The 14,283-nt window shown below is 46.8% G+C and overlaps 1 pseudogene across 1 annotated transcript in view; it reads right to left on the reverse strand.

Moving 5' to 3' along the window:
• Positions 1 to 369: 369 nt before the first annotated feature.
• Positions 370 to 14,283, reverse strand: part of LOC308080614 (neuropilin-2-like) — a 112,024-nt pseudogene continuing 98,110 nt past the window's right edge. Inside the window, exons 15-17 of the transcript XR_013935054.1 lie at positions 8,606 to 8,920; positions 3,696 to 3,758; positions 370 to 3,485 (exon numbers count right to left, since the gene is read on the reverse strand). The product of XR_013935054.1 is annotated as a neuropilin-2-like (transcript). The remainder of the gene's footprint in view (positions 3,486 to 3,695; positions 3,759 to 8,605; positions 8,921 to 14,283) is intronic.

Genomic DNA, 14,283 nt, shown 5'->3' on the forward strand with positions numbered 1-14,283 from the left:
GATTGCAGCAAGGTGAGGTGACAGACTTTGTTGGGGAACTTAGCCTTAGTGCACACGTTGCAGTAACGTGAGTTAACAGAGTAAAAGAGTTTGTGGGGGAATTCAGATTGCATTAACATGGGGTAAAAGTTTGTGCGGTTACCTCATGTTACACTAACCTGGTTGCAGTAACTTTATGTAACAGAGTTTGTGAGGGAAACTTAGATTGCAGTAACTTTAGGTAAAATAGTTTGCGAGGGGAACTTAGATTGCTGTAACGGGAGGTAACATAATTGGTGGGGGAACGTAGCAGTAATGTCAGGCAACAGCCATACTTTACAGGGGACATGAAAGCAGAAAGTCACACAAGCAGAAAGTCGAGACCACCTCTTCTCACTGGTATGGTATAAATCCTTTATTAAATAATCATAACAATAATTATAATAACAATCATAAAAAGAGCATTTCTGTACAAAGACCCCTTTAAAACCACAACAACAGCAGTCCGAGCAGTGCGAAGGGGGCGGGGTTGGGGGGTTGTGGTCCTGTCCGTGGCCTCATTATGTGTTCGGTCCTCCCCGGGCCAGAGGGGGGCGCTGTCACCGCCAATGTCCATACTACTATAATATTTAATGTCGTCTCCAAAGGCAAGCCGGGATCCCCGAGGCTCCAAGGCACTTGGAAGAGAGTTAGTTGGGGTCCAGTGATGCGGTGTGGGTGTGTGTGTGTGTGTGTGTGTGTGTGTGTGTGTGTGTGTGTGTGTGTGTGTGTGTGTGTGTGTGTGTGTGTGTGTGTGTGTGTGTGTGTGTGTGTGTGTGTGTGTGTGTGTGTTTTTGTGTGTGTGTGTGTGTGTGTGTGTGTGTGTGCGTGCCACGCGGGCATGGTGTTGGTGGATGGGTTGGAATGCCAGAAGTGTGTGTGTGTGTGTGTGCGTGTGCGTGTGCGTGTGCGTGTGCGTGCGTGTGCGTGTGTGTACGTGTGCGTGTGCGTGTGCGTGCATGTGTCTTTACATCATAGCCGTGGGGGGGTTTGACATAAATAACCCTAACCCAGAATTAGCCATTGTTACCCTCATTCGGTATACATGTTAGGAGTGTTTCACAGACAGTCATCTGTGTATGTACTGTATGCATGTGTGTGTGTGTGTGTGCGTGCGTGCGTGCGTGCGTGTGCGGGTGTGTCTGTCTTCCGGGGGCCCCTGGGTTGGGTGTGTGTGTGACAGAGAGAGAGTGGGTGGGTGCGTGTTTATGTTCTGTATATATACATTGGAGAGCGGCACAAGCATGGGAAAGCTGATGAGTGTGAGAAAATGTGTGTCTACACATTACAATAGAGCACTGTAGTTCTGTAGGCGTGTGCCAAGTGAGATCCTTATCATTTGTGTGTGTGTGTGTGTGTGTGTGTGTGTGTGTGTGTGTGTGTGTGTGCGTGTGCGTGTGCGTGTGACAATGCGCGTGCATGTTACAACAGGGCAGATAAAAAACAAAACCTTTCTATAACCACATAGCATGGCTTACGAGTCCAGTTGGCGCCGTGCGAGACAAGACCATTTGTAATTGGTTCAAAGTGTCCGGAATAAAATGGCCGCCTCGCTGCGTGAGCGAGTGACAACGTAAGAAAAGCACGTCAGAAAATAAATGACAACACAAAACAGGCCCAGTCATGGCTTATGAGGTCCAATGAGTACAAGAGAGAGAGGTCTTTTGTCTCTCTCTCTCAATGTTTCCCCTCAATGTTTGTTCAGAAAAGTTCTCATTAAGTGACGTTCTTCCACATCGTCTCCGTATACAGTTCGCTTTCATAAACGTCCCTTAACAGTTCACTTTTAACCACCTAAACCCTCCGGTCTTAGAGAACCGGACTTGAGTTACAACTATACTTTGACCGCTTCCTTCCGACGCATTGTGAGCTTGTATATCTGCTATTTTTTCCCAGAATATGGATGCTGCGGTTTCAAGTGGTTAAGCAACGTGGCTTCATAAGCAGTTTGCTTTGAGGAGCGTTCCTTCAGTTCGCTTTAAGGCTCATCGTGTGTTTGCGGTCAGTCAGTGAGTCGTTTCAGAAGAGTCATTTTCTCGCTGTGTGCATTTGTCCGATCACCGTTTTGTCCAGGAGGAGGGGGGACGGGTGGTCCTCCTTCGGTCATATCCACTCACTCATTTCAGCTTTCTGCAGCGGTAACCCCAGCTCCCCTGTCCCTTACAAGCAATCCATAGGTTGCGCCGAAAACAAAGCAGCTTGACCTTTTCGCCATGGGACCACAATGTAAACATGACCTTCTGGTTTTGAGGGGAACCAGCACTCTAACAGTCTCACGGAACTAAATCTAACAATAGCTCTCTCTATCGTCAACAGAACACGTTAAGATACCCCCCCCCCCCCCCAGCTTCTCTACTTTATCGGCCATCACAAACTGGCGACGGGCCAGAGCACAACGAAAACATGAAACTGAATATAAATAGTCAACGGCTAAAGAATACCACAGACTGCCCAGGGGAGGCTGATAGGTAGCAGAGTCTACGACACGACCAAATACACCCGCTCGACCGCCCACACAAAGGAGCTATAAGATCTAGGCCACCGCGTTTTACGCGTTACGGCCTTCTAAGGTACGTTCCTAACCTACCACCGTTCCAAACAGTAGACAACGTGTTCTCAGTGTGTGCTGCTTACAGCGTCCAATTCAAAAGAACAAAACTAGACCTTTTTTTTTTTTTTACAAATCTATGATGTGTTTATAAACAGCTTTCTTTCTGTCTTTTTGGCGGAGCGGGTATTCGTCGTTGATATGTGTTGATATTTATTTTACGAGGCCTAACATCAAAAGCCCCGCAAAATATAAACGTGGCCTTTCGCTCACTTCCTAGGCTTTTCTTCTTTTCTTTTTTTTTGCCAAAATAATAGTAATGCCCCCATCCTGGACTGGAGCGTGTTTTGAGTGAAGTGAAGGGGAAATAGTTCTCAGTCGAGGTTTATTTCATTTTTTTTTGTATACGGTCCATCTGCCAGGCATCTGCACCGTGGAGGAAGTCAAAGGAAACATAAGCGAACGGGAGGAAATAAAGAAAGCGGCAAAGAGAGGTTTCACAAAATGGCCGCATCTCTCGCTCTCTCTGTCTCTCTCTGTCTCCCCTGTCTCTTTCTTTCTCCCCCCCTCCCCCCCCCATGGGTGAGTTAGCCCCCGCTTCACGCCTCGGTGCAGCAGCGCTGTTGGTTGAGCTTGACTTTGTGCTTGAGCCCGTCGTAGAGCTCGAAGTTGTAGTTCTCCAGCGTGGTGGAGGAGCGCGACGACAGGCCGCTGTAGGAGCACGTGCAGTAGAGGAGCAGGCCGGCGCACACGGCACCCAGCAGCACGCCCAGCGAGCTCATCACGATGATGGTGACCAGGATGGGGTCCAGCGTGTACAGCCACGAGTTGTCCTTCTCCGACGCGGACGACGAGACGCGCGTCACCGGCGGCTCCGAGGGCGACGGGGGCGCGGTGTTCCAGTCGGGGAAGGCCAGTCCTGGAGGGGGCAGATAAGAGAGAAATTAATATGATAATTCCATCGATGTGAGTGTAATGCAAAACTTTAGGCCAGCAATGACAGAACATGACAGAAAGTTGCATGAAAATAGCGGTGCACGTCACCAGCGCACAACCAAATATAAATATAAATATGAATATAAATATACGCACGCACGCACGCACGCACACACACACAGGTTTAGCCTACCTCCACCCGCCTGATCTCTGCTGTCGAAAAGTCGTCCGTCTCCAAATTCAATCGGTCTTTTATCTGTCAGAAAACACAGAGTAACAACTTTTAGTGTCAATTGTATGCGCACATAATTATTATATTATTATTATATACACAATATTACATATTATTTGCATTTAACTGCATCATAAACACAACAGATACTCACAGAGTGATGGTGTTAAGATGGAAGATATAAGGTGTGTGTGTGTGTGTGTGTGTGTGTGTGTGTGTGTGTGTGTGTGTGTGTGTGTGTGTGTGTGTGTGTGTGTGTGTGTGTGTGTGTGTGTGTGTGTGTGTGCATGCCTGTGCACAGTGGCATTTTCTCGTTACTACAGATAGATATGTATAGCCACCAAATAATAGAAAAATATGACTTTATTGATAGAGAAAGATAATTATGATACATTGCTTTCAAACACAGTGAACACGTAGCATACAGTTGGTAATAAGACTGTTCATTCCATACAAAGAAGGATGCAAACATTTTCATCGACAAATATCTAAGATTACCCATCCTCATCCTCATCATCCTCATCATCATCATCATGGTCAGTTCTTTAAGATTGAACCCATAATCCCCCCTGACAGGAACATGGATTTTGTGAGCGTTTCAATGGAAAGACTGCAGCACTTGAGTAGAGCTTCAACCACTTAAAGAGATAGTTCACCCCAAAAATTACTTTTATTTCCTATCGATTAGTCACCCCATGGAGACTTGAATAAATGGATATTTTTTTGTTTTTGTTGCTTTCCTAAGCCAATAATTTGATGACCAGCGGACCGGTAGGCAGCGGTTCCGGTAGGAGACACAAATGAGACTCTTTGTGTCTCCTACCAGAAACCGCTGACGGCCATCAAATTATTGGCTTAGGAATGCGACAAAAACAAAAAAATATCCATGAATTCAAGTCTCCCTGGGGTGACTAATCGATAGAAAAAAAGTCATTTTGGGGATGAACTATCGCTTTAAACCCCATACGGTTAAGCGGAGTCCCTTTTCTGTTATTGTGGGGAAAGCTTTCGCCGAAAATAGCCGATCGATAAGCTCACAGCGCGGCGCGCTGTGAGCTTGCCGATCTGCTATTTTCAGCGAAAGCTTTACTCCACAATACGGATGCTGGGGTTTAAGGGGTTAACTTCACGTGTCTGATTGGAAAGACTGCAGCACAGCGTTGCCAAGTCCACTTATAATAAGCGGCTTTGGGCTTGTAAATATTGGAAGTCACAGGTCGCAGGGTTTTGTGGGGCTTGTTTCTAAAGTGTAGTCGCTTATTTGGGGCTTGCTTCCTCATGTTTAAACCAGTGGTTTCTCAACCTTGTTTTCATGCCAAGGACCCCCCAAATTAATATGTATTTGTCAACAGACCCCTACCTGAAAATATTTCGTTTTTTTGAAAATAGCAGCTCTAAATAGCCAATGTATAGGCTATATGTTTAAAGTGGTTCGACTGATCTTGATACCTGTGTGTGTGTGTGTGTGCGTGTGTGTGTGTGTGTGCGTGTGCGCGTGTACACGTGCTCATATGGCCTTCTTTTGGGCTCGCTTTCATAGACCCGGTCGCTCGTTTCTCTCGCCAAATCTGGCAACACTACCGCAGCACTTTAGCAGAGCTTTAAACTTCACACTGATGGCAGTTCATTGGACTTTTTCCTATAGGGACACACAGTTCAAATAAGTTTTCTTTTCACTTGAGTCAGTGTGTGTTTGTGCGCTCGCGCGTGTGTGTTCTTGGCGAGCATCCAGTAGTGGGAGGGGCTATTTTTCTTGGCAGGGCGCGCCTTCCAGAACAGGAGGTCTCCGGACTAGCCAATGGCGTTACTAACACTGTTTCCAGGGGCAACCCGAAGTCGGAAAACTGATTGGACGATGGGGGGTGGGGGGGGGTGGTGGGGGATGGGAGAGAGAAAAGTGCTTAGCGCAGCCTTAATAAATGTTATCTGTCCATTAACTAATTACAACTATTAGGAACTTGGAGCAGAACGGTGTCGAGATGGACAGGGTGGGGGTGTCCAAATCCCCCCCCCCCCCCCCCCCCACTCCCACCCTACCGCACCGCCACCACCCCCGGCAATTTGATTTAAAAGCACATCGCGAGTGTATGCCAAAAAAACACTTTTTCATCTCGTAGAAGATCAGTGTAACTCTTAAATGGGGGTGCGACAAATAAGAGGGTTGCTTTCTGGCCAGCCACGGCGAGGGGGGGGGGGGCGGGGGGGGTGCGAGGGTGGAGTTCAGTAAGTGATGGATTTCTGCTGGTGCAGGAGAACCGGACCTGATTCATACATACTTTGTGGCGCATCGGCGTCATGGACCGAAAATAGCAGATTTTTTTCTATTTCTGGTGAGCAACACGGCACGCAACTAAGCATAAATCAGGCATAGAGCCGCGCCGTGTGACAGCCTCAATTTCTCTACCTGTGGGCATTAAAAGCCAATCGGATCTCACACACCCTTGTAATGCCAAATTCACACCAACAGCGGTAGTGATTACTGATTGCAAGTAATGGATACCTACAAAGCATCTGAAAAACCGCTCAAGGTGACTTTGACCTTCATGGGCGTGCCCGGTTTATGCCTATTTTAGATCATTTGATTGGCTGCTGCCAACCTGTCTCGCCGCGCAGCGGCAGAGGCAAAGTTGAACTTTCGGCCCCCACTTTTGGCCGGCTTCGCCTCCTGTCGCAGAAGGGGGAGGGCGGCGGCCTCCACTCGCCTTAGACTATTGGTTCTCAAAGTGGGATCCGGGGACCCCACTTTGAGAACCAACATATTTTCAGATGGGGGTCCACAGCCAAATATTTATTAATTTGGGGGTCCTTGACATGAAAAAGTTTGAGAACCACTGCCTTAGACAATGTATTGGATATCGCCGCTTTCTCAGAGCATGGAAGGGGGCATACCGCCGCTGCCGTGAATTTGGCTCAACGGCTGGGTGAGGGAGGCAGACGTGTGAAATAAAAAAAATAATCCAAAACGTTCTGTCACGTCTCATGTTTGGAGAAACGCGGTAACAAAGCGGCCCGCTCTGCAGACGTATCGGCGGGTAATTACGGTCATCAATTTCCGACGTCTTTTTTACTGCCGTGCTACTTTTGACAGCCGGACCGATCAGGAATGCGACCCTTCATCCCATCTCCAGATGCGGAGTCATCCGAGAGCGCTCGCGGCTCTGGCTTTCATAACGGCCTGGAAGCATCCCTCACACACACACACACACGCACACGCACACGCACACACACACACACACACACACACACACACACACACACACACACACACACACACACAAACAACAAATACACCATACACCGCACTTATTACTTCCAGCTGGCCCAGCGGCATTGTGGGATTTGTAGGAGTATAAATCAAGGAAGGGAGGGTGGTGAAGGCCGACAGCTGTGTCTTTATTTACGGCCCCACCCGCAAAACAACAAGCACATATTCACACGCAGTAACGCGGCTGGGGCTGGGGCTGGGGCTGGGCTCGGGGGATATGGCTCTCATATGGGCAGAAGACACGGAGAGAACAAAGGCAGTGGGTGGCGAGCACCACGAGTGGGAGTGGAAAAAACACGCTTTAATCACGCCCCCCGGGGGAATCAAAACCCCAACGCTAAACGGGCGAAGACGCTCGCATCCATCACTGACTGATGCCTTTATCAGGCGAAGACAAGCGGCTCAATCAAACAAGCGCTGCTTATCTCCCTCTTGTGGGGTTGGCTCTTTAACTATGATGGATTTGCGTTCTTCTTTTTAAAATGCTCACATGCTCCGTTGAAGAGGACAATGTTTCACACATCGAGTACAAAAAACTAAACAAAAAACAGAGCAAATCGAACTTCTGTTAGACTCGCTCGCGTATCAAAGCAAAACACACGTCGTCGTCGTCCCCCCCCCCCCCCCCCCTCAGAACGTGGTTTTCTGGTGTTTGCCGGGTCATAGCAAGTACATTCAGTGCCTATCTTTGCTAACAGTTTTTCCTGCTCTCTCTCCCTAAGTACTGCAGAGCCCTTCTGAGTCTCTGGGGTCTTGTTTACTAGGGCTGTGGGTTTGGCAGGCCATGACCGCCTCTCACAGCTGAAGCGGCCCATCCAACCCACCCACCCGCGCAGCCCCCCCCCCTGTGGCCAAACTCTGCGGCCCCCACACAGAGTGCGTCCACGCCGGGGTCATTCCAGCAGGCCGTGTGTGTGTGTGTGTGTGTGGGGGGGGGTTCTGTGGAGCCAAGACGGCTCTCAACGGTCCCGAAAACAATGTGTTTTCAGATAAATAACTCGCTCCCGAGTCCATTCCTCTCAACAGCAGCAGCAGCAGCAGCACAGTGTGTCAAGTGTCAACAGCACACTCCCCCCGATGGAGCGGAAGGAAATACCAAAAATAAAAAAAGAAACTCCAACCAAAGCTATATCCATTAGAGTGTCAGAGAGTGCGTGTGTGCGAGAGAGAGACAGAGAGGGAGAGAGAGAAAGTGAGTGTGTGTGTATGTGTGTGTGTGTGTGTGTGTGTGTGTGTGTGTGTGTGTGTGTGTGTGTGTGTGTGTGTGTGTGTGTGTGCGTGTGCGTGTGCGTGTGTAAGACAGATAGAACAGCAATGCTTGCACATTTGTGTGTGTGTGTGGGGGGAGGGGGTTGCAAATCCAGGAAATATTTGAAAAAAGAAAATGTCAGTGTCATCAAACTTTCCGCCGTCATGGGAGGTGGGAGGGGTTTGCGGAGGGGACGGGGCGGGGACGGGGGGACGTCAGTCCTGTGGCATCACCCCACAGCGCACACACCCCACGCCTCGGGGGGGTTGTGGAAAGGAGCCCTTTGCACTGTCAAATCACAAACAAGCCCTTCGATAAGCTTCCCGCCACTCTCTTGTCTCTCTCTCTGACTCTCTCAGCAGAGGGCGCGGTGGTGGCGGTCGCGGCTGTCCAGCCGCACGGTCAGGACGGGCTCCACCCCTGGGGTGGCCATGCTGGTGGACCAGTGGGAGTACTGGAAGCACTGCGATGAGCTGTGGTAGGCCACAGACGTCTGGCTCTTCTTGGCAGCAAGGTGCCGCCGGCAGCAGCAGAGGGCCCGGACCAAGATGGCGCCCGCCAGGAGCAGCAGGGCGCCGCCGGCGGCCATTATGTAGTACCAGTGGACGGGCAACGGAGGCACGGCCACCGTATCGACCGTGGGCTCACTCCCGCCAGGATGGCCTTGCCCTGCTGGAGAAGATACAACAACAGTTTTGGGCCGGGCGGGAATTTTTAAAGGTAGGGTAAGTGATTTTTTTTTTTTGGGTGGTTAAAACCAGTGGTGTAAAGTAACTAAATACATTTACTCAAGTAAGGGTACTTAAGTAAGATTTTGAGGTACTTTTACTTTACTGGAGTATTTCCAATTTTCAGTACTTTTACTTCTACTCCACTACATCTCAGAGGCAAATATTGTACTTTTACTCCACTAAAATTATTTGAAAACTTTAGTTACTAGTTACTTTGCAGATAAATGATTACATTATAAAACATACATGAATCACTTTAGCCTTATTTTATACCTAAGCTATTTGAAAATAGCCGATCGATGCAACGCGTTGTGAGCTTGCAGATATGCTGTCTTCAAACATTTGAGTACTTTTACTTTTGGTACTTTAAGGACATTTTGATACCAAGACTTTTGTACTTTTACTCAAGTACATTTTTCATTCCGGACTTTTACTTGTAACAGAGTACTTCTACATTGCAGCATTGATACTTTTACTTAAGTAAACATTTGAGTACTTTTTCCACCACTGGTTAAAACGAAACGTTTCTATTTGTTACAAGGTTAAAGCTCTATACTCTGTGAGTAGTCATTGCTATAGGGCATAGAAATGGTGGCCATCTTCTGGTTCCATCGCTCCAGACCCCATACATTTTTCCCATAGAGATTTCCAAAAATATTTATATCAATTACTTTAAGCCTAAAATCAAGCAATCCAGGATCCTGGTGAATCATGACCATAAAACATTTGATACTGTGGGGGAAATTAATATTCAATTATATGATATACTATATTTAATAAATACCCTTTGCTTTGCGTTGTATGGTCATGAATCACCAGGATCCTGGATGGCTTGATCCTAGGTTTAAAATAATTTATATAAATATTTTTTGGAAAATCTCGATGGGAAAAAATGAATGGGGTCTGGAACGATGGAACCAGAAAATGGCCACCACTTCTACGCCCTATAGATTGTTCAGTAACAGGGGTCGCCCCCCCGGTCTCTCCGGCTCTTTAATAAACAGAAAATATTTTTTTCAGATGGGTTGCCAATTTCATCCAATCATGAGAGAGTACCTATTCATAAGCTTCGATTTTATAGTGTTCCAGTTCCAATTTTTTGGCTGCTCATTTCTTGGTGTCATCACTTCCAATTTAACTTGTTTATTCTGTATGCTGTATGAGTTCTCTCTTCTGATTGGATGAAGTTGGTATCCCGACCTGAAAGTGCATGTTCTCTTTACTAAAGAGCTGGGGAGACGGGGAAACTCCTGCTACTGAACAAACACCCCATAGCAATGACTACTATCAGAACATAGAGCTATGTAACACTTGTTTTAACCAAACAATATCACTTACCCTACCTTTAAAGAGAGGAGTGATCATTTCCGTCTGTATTTTAAAATCTCTCTCTTTTTCATTTCAGAAATCCCTATGAGGATCGTTTCAAACAGCAGGCGTGCACCTCGGGTATGAGCATGCACGAGCATGCCGGTTGCAAAAAACTTAAAACAAAAGAGAGAAATCTCCTTTGCCAAAAACAAACAATCTAAATGCATCCATGTTCCTGTCACAGCTTGAGGGGGGGGGGGGGGGGGGGTAGCAGTTGAAGGATGACTTTTCACACCAAGAGTGTCTGGAAATTTGGCCGGTTTGCGATCCAATCCCAATGCCTCACCCCAATCTGGAGTAAATGCGATTAATAGGGGAAATAATGTTCAAAGCTCCAATGTGCCATGACTTGGTGTGAAACGAAAGGCCAAAAAAAATCAAATAAATCGTTAGTTATAAATAAAATAAAAAGCATCCACACACATTGGATCAAGGAGCGTCTGCTTCCCGTATCCCACTGGTACGGGAAGTCAGCAAACACCCCCGCTGACACAAGTCTCAGAACCATGCAAGAGTCGGGGGTGTGGGAGGTAGGGGGGAGGTGGTGGTGGTGTTGGGGGTGTCAGCCACTGGATTGGGATTTGTCGTTTATAGCTGGCTGGAGTTGACAGATTTATATATATATATATTTTTTTACATAATTGATCATGTCCTCTGTTCTGGGGTCTATAAGCGTTTCCCTCTCATGTGCCTGGTCAGCTAAGTAAGCCAATTCTCCTCAAACCAAGAGGTTCCTTGGAAACCATCTACTGAGAGAGAGAGATGAAGCAGGGACCCCCACTACCAGTTGTACATGTTTGTGTTGCAGATTAAACTTTTTCACAGATGTCATAGCTTTATTGACAGTTGTTATCAGTGTTGTGTAAATTTATGTTGTTTTGTTTATTTCAGACATCACAGTCACTTACGCCCTCATTACTTAAAATCTTCGGTAAACTTGACCGTTGGCTCTGTACATGGCTAATGTTCCTCTTAGAATAGGGATGCTATAGGGTTCAAGTGGTTAATGTAAAAAACAAGAAATCCCCCCCTTTAGTAACTCTGAGGATCCCTATAGGGGTCACGGACCCCCTGTTGAAGACCCCCTGCTCTGCCCTCGGTTTGAACCCCACAGTTCTTGGTATGAACAGCTTCCCTTCCACGAAGCCCCTCGCTTATCTGAATCTGTTGTGTGGAAAAAAACAAACATACAACAAACGCAAAAAAAAATGCCAAAAGCAATTACCATTTCAAACAAGCCGAACTTCACTGTTGAGACTTGTGAGTGCTGAGAAGGGGGCCTTCACAAGGGAGTTCGGGGGGGGGGGGGGAGTGAGAAAGCTATGCGGCGCTGGAAGCGCCCCGGTCCGCTGGACCGCGTCGCGTAATTACAGCGGGAAATGGCGCGTGGACCCCGCTACTTCACACTGCACACGCTCATTAGACAGCGAGGAGTTGAGCTGAGGAGAGAGGAGAGAGAGAGCCTTTGCTCACGCACTCTATCTGATTGCCTTTCAACCAGGGGGGGAGGGGGGGGGACTCCAGGGGGGGGGGGGGGCTGCAGGGGAGGGCCACACGTGCACACTCGGGAAACACGTGTAATGTGTCAGAGCGCTGCTTCTCTAATCTCTCGAGCCAGCACCGCTACCTTAAACGCGTAATGGTGGTTGTCGTTAGGAATAAACACAGAATTTACCCCGGGAGGAGGTGGACTAAGAAAGGGGAGGAGCCAAACAGAGTTCCTGTTTCTACAAAAAAAAAAGTAGGTGGTCCCCCCAGAGGCAAAAACAAAGTTTATTTTTGTTTAACCAAATGGGTTCCCAGATTGCTGCTTTTCAAACTTGTTCATGTCAAGGCCCCCCAAATTGACACATATCAGCCCACAGACCCCAATAAGAGAAGATTTTTTTATGGCCATAGCAGTGATTCTCAAGCATTGTAATTTAAAGGACCCCCAGTTTGAATGCATTAGGCACCCCCATTTGATACCATATTTTTTGAAATTTCTGGTACCCCAATCTACACTGTAATCAGTGTTAATTTAACTCTGAGAGTGTACAAGTGGAACCAAATGAACCCGTTAAAACCACTGGTGTAAAGACTGCGTGTGAGTGAGTGAGTGTGTGACAGTATACACCTGTGTATGTCTATGGGTGTACTATTATTATTACATAACTACTATTATGTGCTTTGGTGGAGACGTGTGCGTGCGCGCGTGCGCGTGCGTGTGCGTGTATGAAGGCATAGACGTGTGGAAAGCATCACGCGTCAACACTCACACAGCAACCAGCAGGCTCTTAACTCATTGGAAGACATTAACACATTGAATGCCAGTCGCGTAGATCTACGCGAACCTATTTAAAGCCGCAGCGTGCCAGTCGCGTAGATCTACGCGAACCGCCGATTCCCATTGAAATTGCCCCAGGTGCACTTTCCGAATTTTTTTGATCCATTTCCGTTTCCGGTTTCCGGTCGGAAACGGAATTATTCGGGTTCCGTTTTTTTCGATCGTATCCGCTTCCTGTCTGGGATCCTGTTTAAAACTCGATTTTCTCGGTTGTTGTTTTTCTCCTCGCTGATCACTGTTTAGCGTTGATCGGCTGTATCTTCAAGATGGCGGCTCGCATTTGGAAACTGTTTTCGCTGGCCGTTTCTCACAGATCCGCTGTGTGTTTAGAACCAAATGAACGCGCACTTTTAACTTATTTAGCGAGGTCTGTGGCGACATGAAAAAAACAAAAAAACAACAATAAAACGCTGGCACTGGTGAGTACATTATGAGATTAATCTCTGGCATGGAATGTGTTAAGAGATGTCAAAAACACTAACGTCAATCTCCCACAACGCCCCCCCGCAGGAAGCTGTGAGTATTTTTTTCACGAGGCAGAAGGTTTTAAAACCCTTCCGAGGCTGTGTCGGCTTGTCTAGCGAATAGACGAGGCAGCGTGCGTTTCGCACTCTGCCTCGCACTTGCCTCAAAACAAAACACGCTCGCCCTTTTGAGATTAGCCCTTTTTTCCCCCGCACTAATTATTTCTCCCCACCAAGTTAAAAGTTACAAACTGTTGCTGTTGGGGCGAAAACGTCATATCTCCATAATCTTTATTTTAATTTTTTATGCCCTACTGAGTGTGAGTATGCCCATACTTCAAGTGTGTCACAGAAAAGTTGGGGAAATAGCTGATCTACAAGCTCACAACGCAGCACGCTGTGACCTTGTAGACCAGCTATTTTCACTATTTTACTCTTTTAATAATAATAAAAAGGAATGGTATTTGGACATACAAGGTCCACGCCCGACAGCGACGAATTCAAGTGATCAACAAATGCAATCATTTCATGGGGACCCCAAAGCAGTGTTGAATTTGTCGACTATGAAAAATGTTCGTCGACTACCTTTTTTCACTGACTAAGCTATGGTGACTAAAACTAAGACTAAATATATGACAATTTTGTCAATATATAAAAAAATAAAAACTAGCCTAAAATGTTAGGGAGGGTCTATAGTAGACAAGAGATCCAGTATAACTAAGACAAGTCGTTTTATGTTTGGTTGTACTCTGTAAACGCGACTCGTTATGAGCTTGTAGATCAGCTATTTTCAGCATGCAACCAAGTGTAAAATCAGCCATTACGACGCCATCAAGGCACATACATTTTAGTCAACTAAATCAGCTGTATATTTAGTCGACTAAAACTAGACAAAAACTAAAACATTTCAAATGACTAAAATATTACTTTTAATCAAAAAACTATGACTAAAACTAAATCAAAATGTGCTGTCAAAATCAACACTGCCCCAAAGCACTGCTGGTTTTCATTCTAGCCTTCCTAAGAAAAGGTACATTGTAGAAGCTTGGACACCAGGTGAATGAATGCAAGGCCACTGCCCAGAAGACCACAACATTAGCAGTACGTTTGGGTTCCCCAAAGAAGGACTGAAGTTGTTGAGAT

The sequence above is a fragment of the Gymnoscopelus braueri genome (assembly GCF_963280865.1).
Source record: "Gymnoscopelus braueri genome assembly, chromosome: 24".
In the NCBI taxonomy this organism is placed as follows: Eukaryota; Metazoa; Chordata; class Actinopteri; order Myctophiformes; family Myctophidae; genus Gymnoscopelus; species Gymnoscopelus braueri.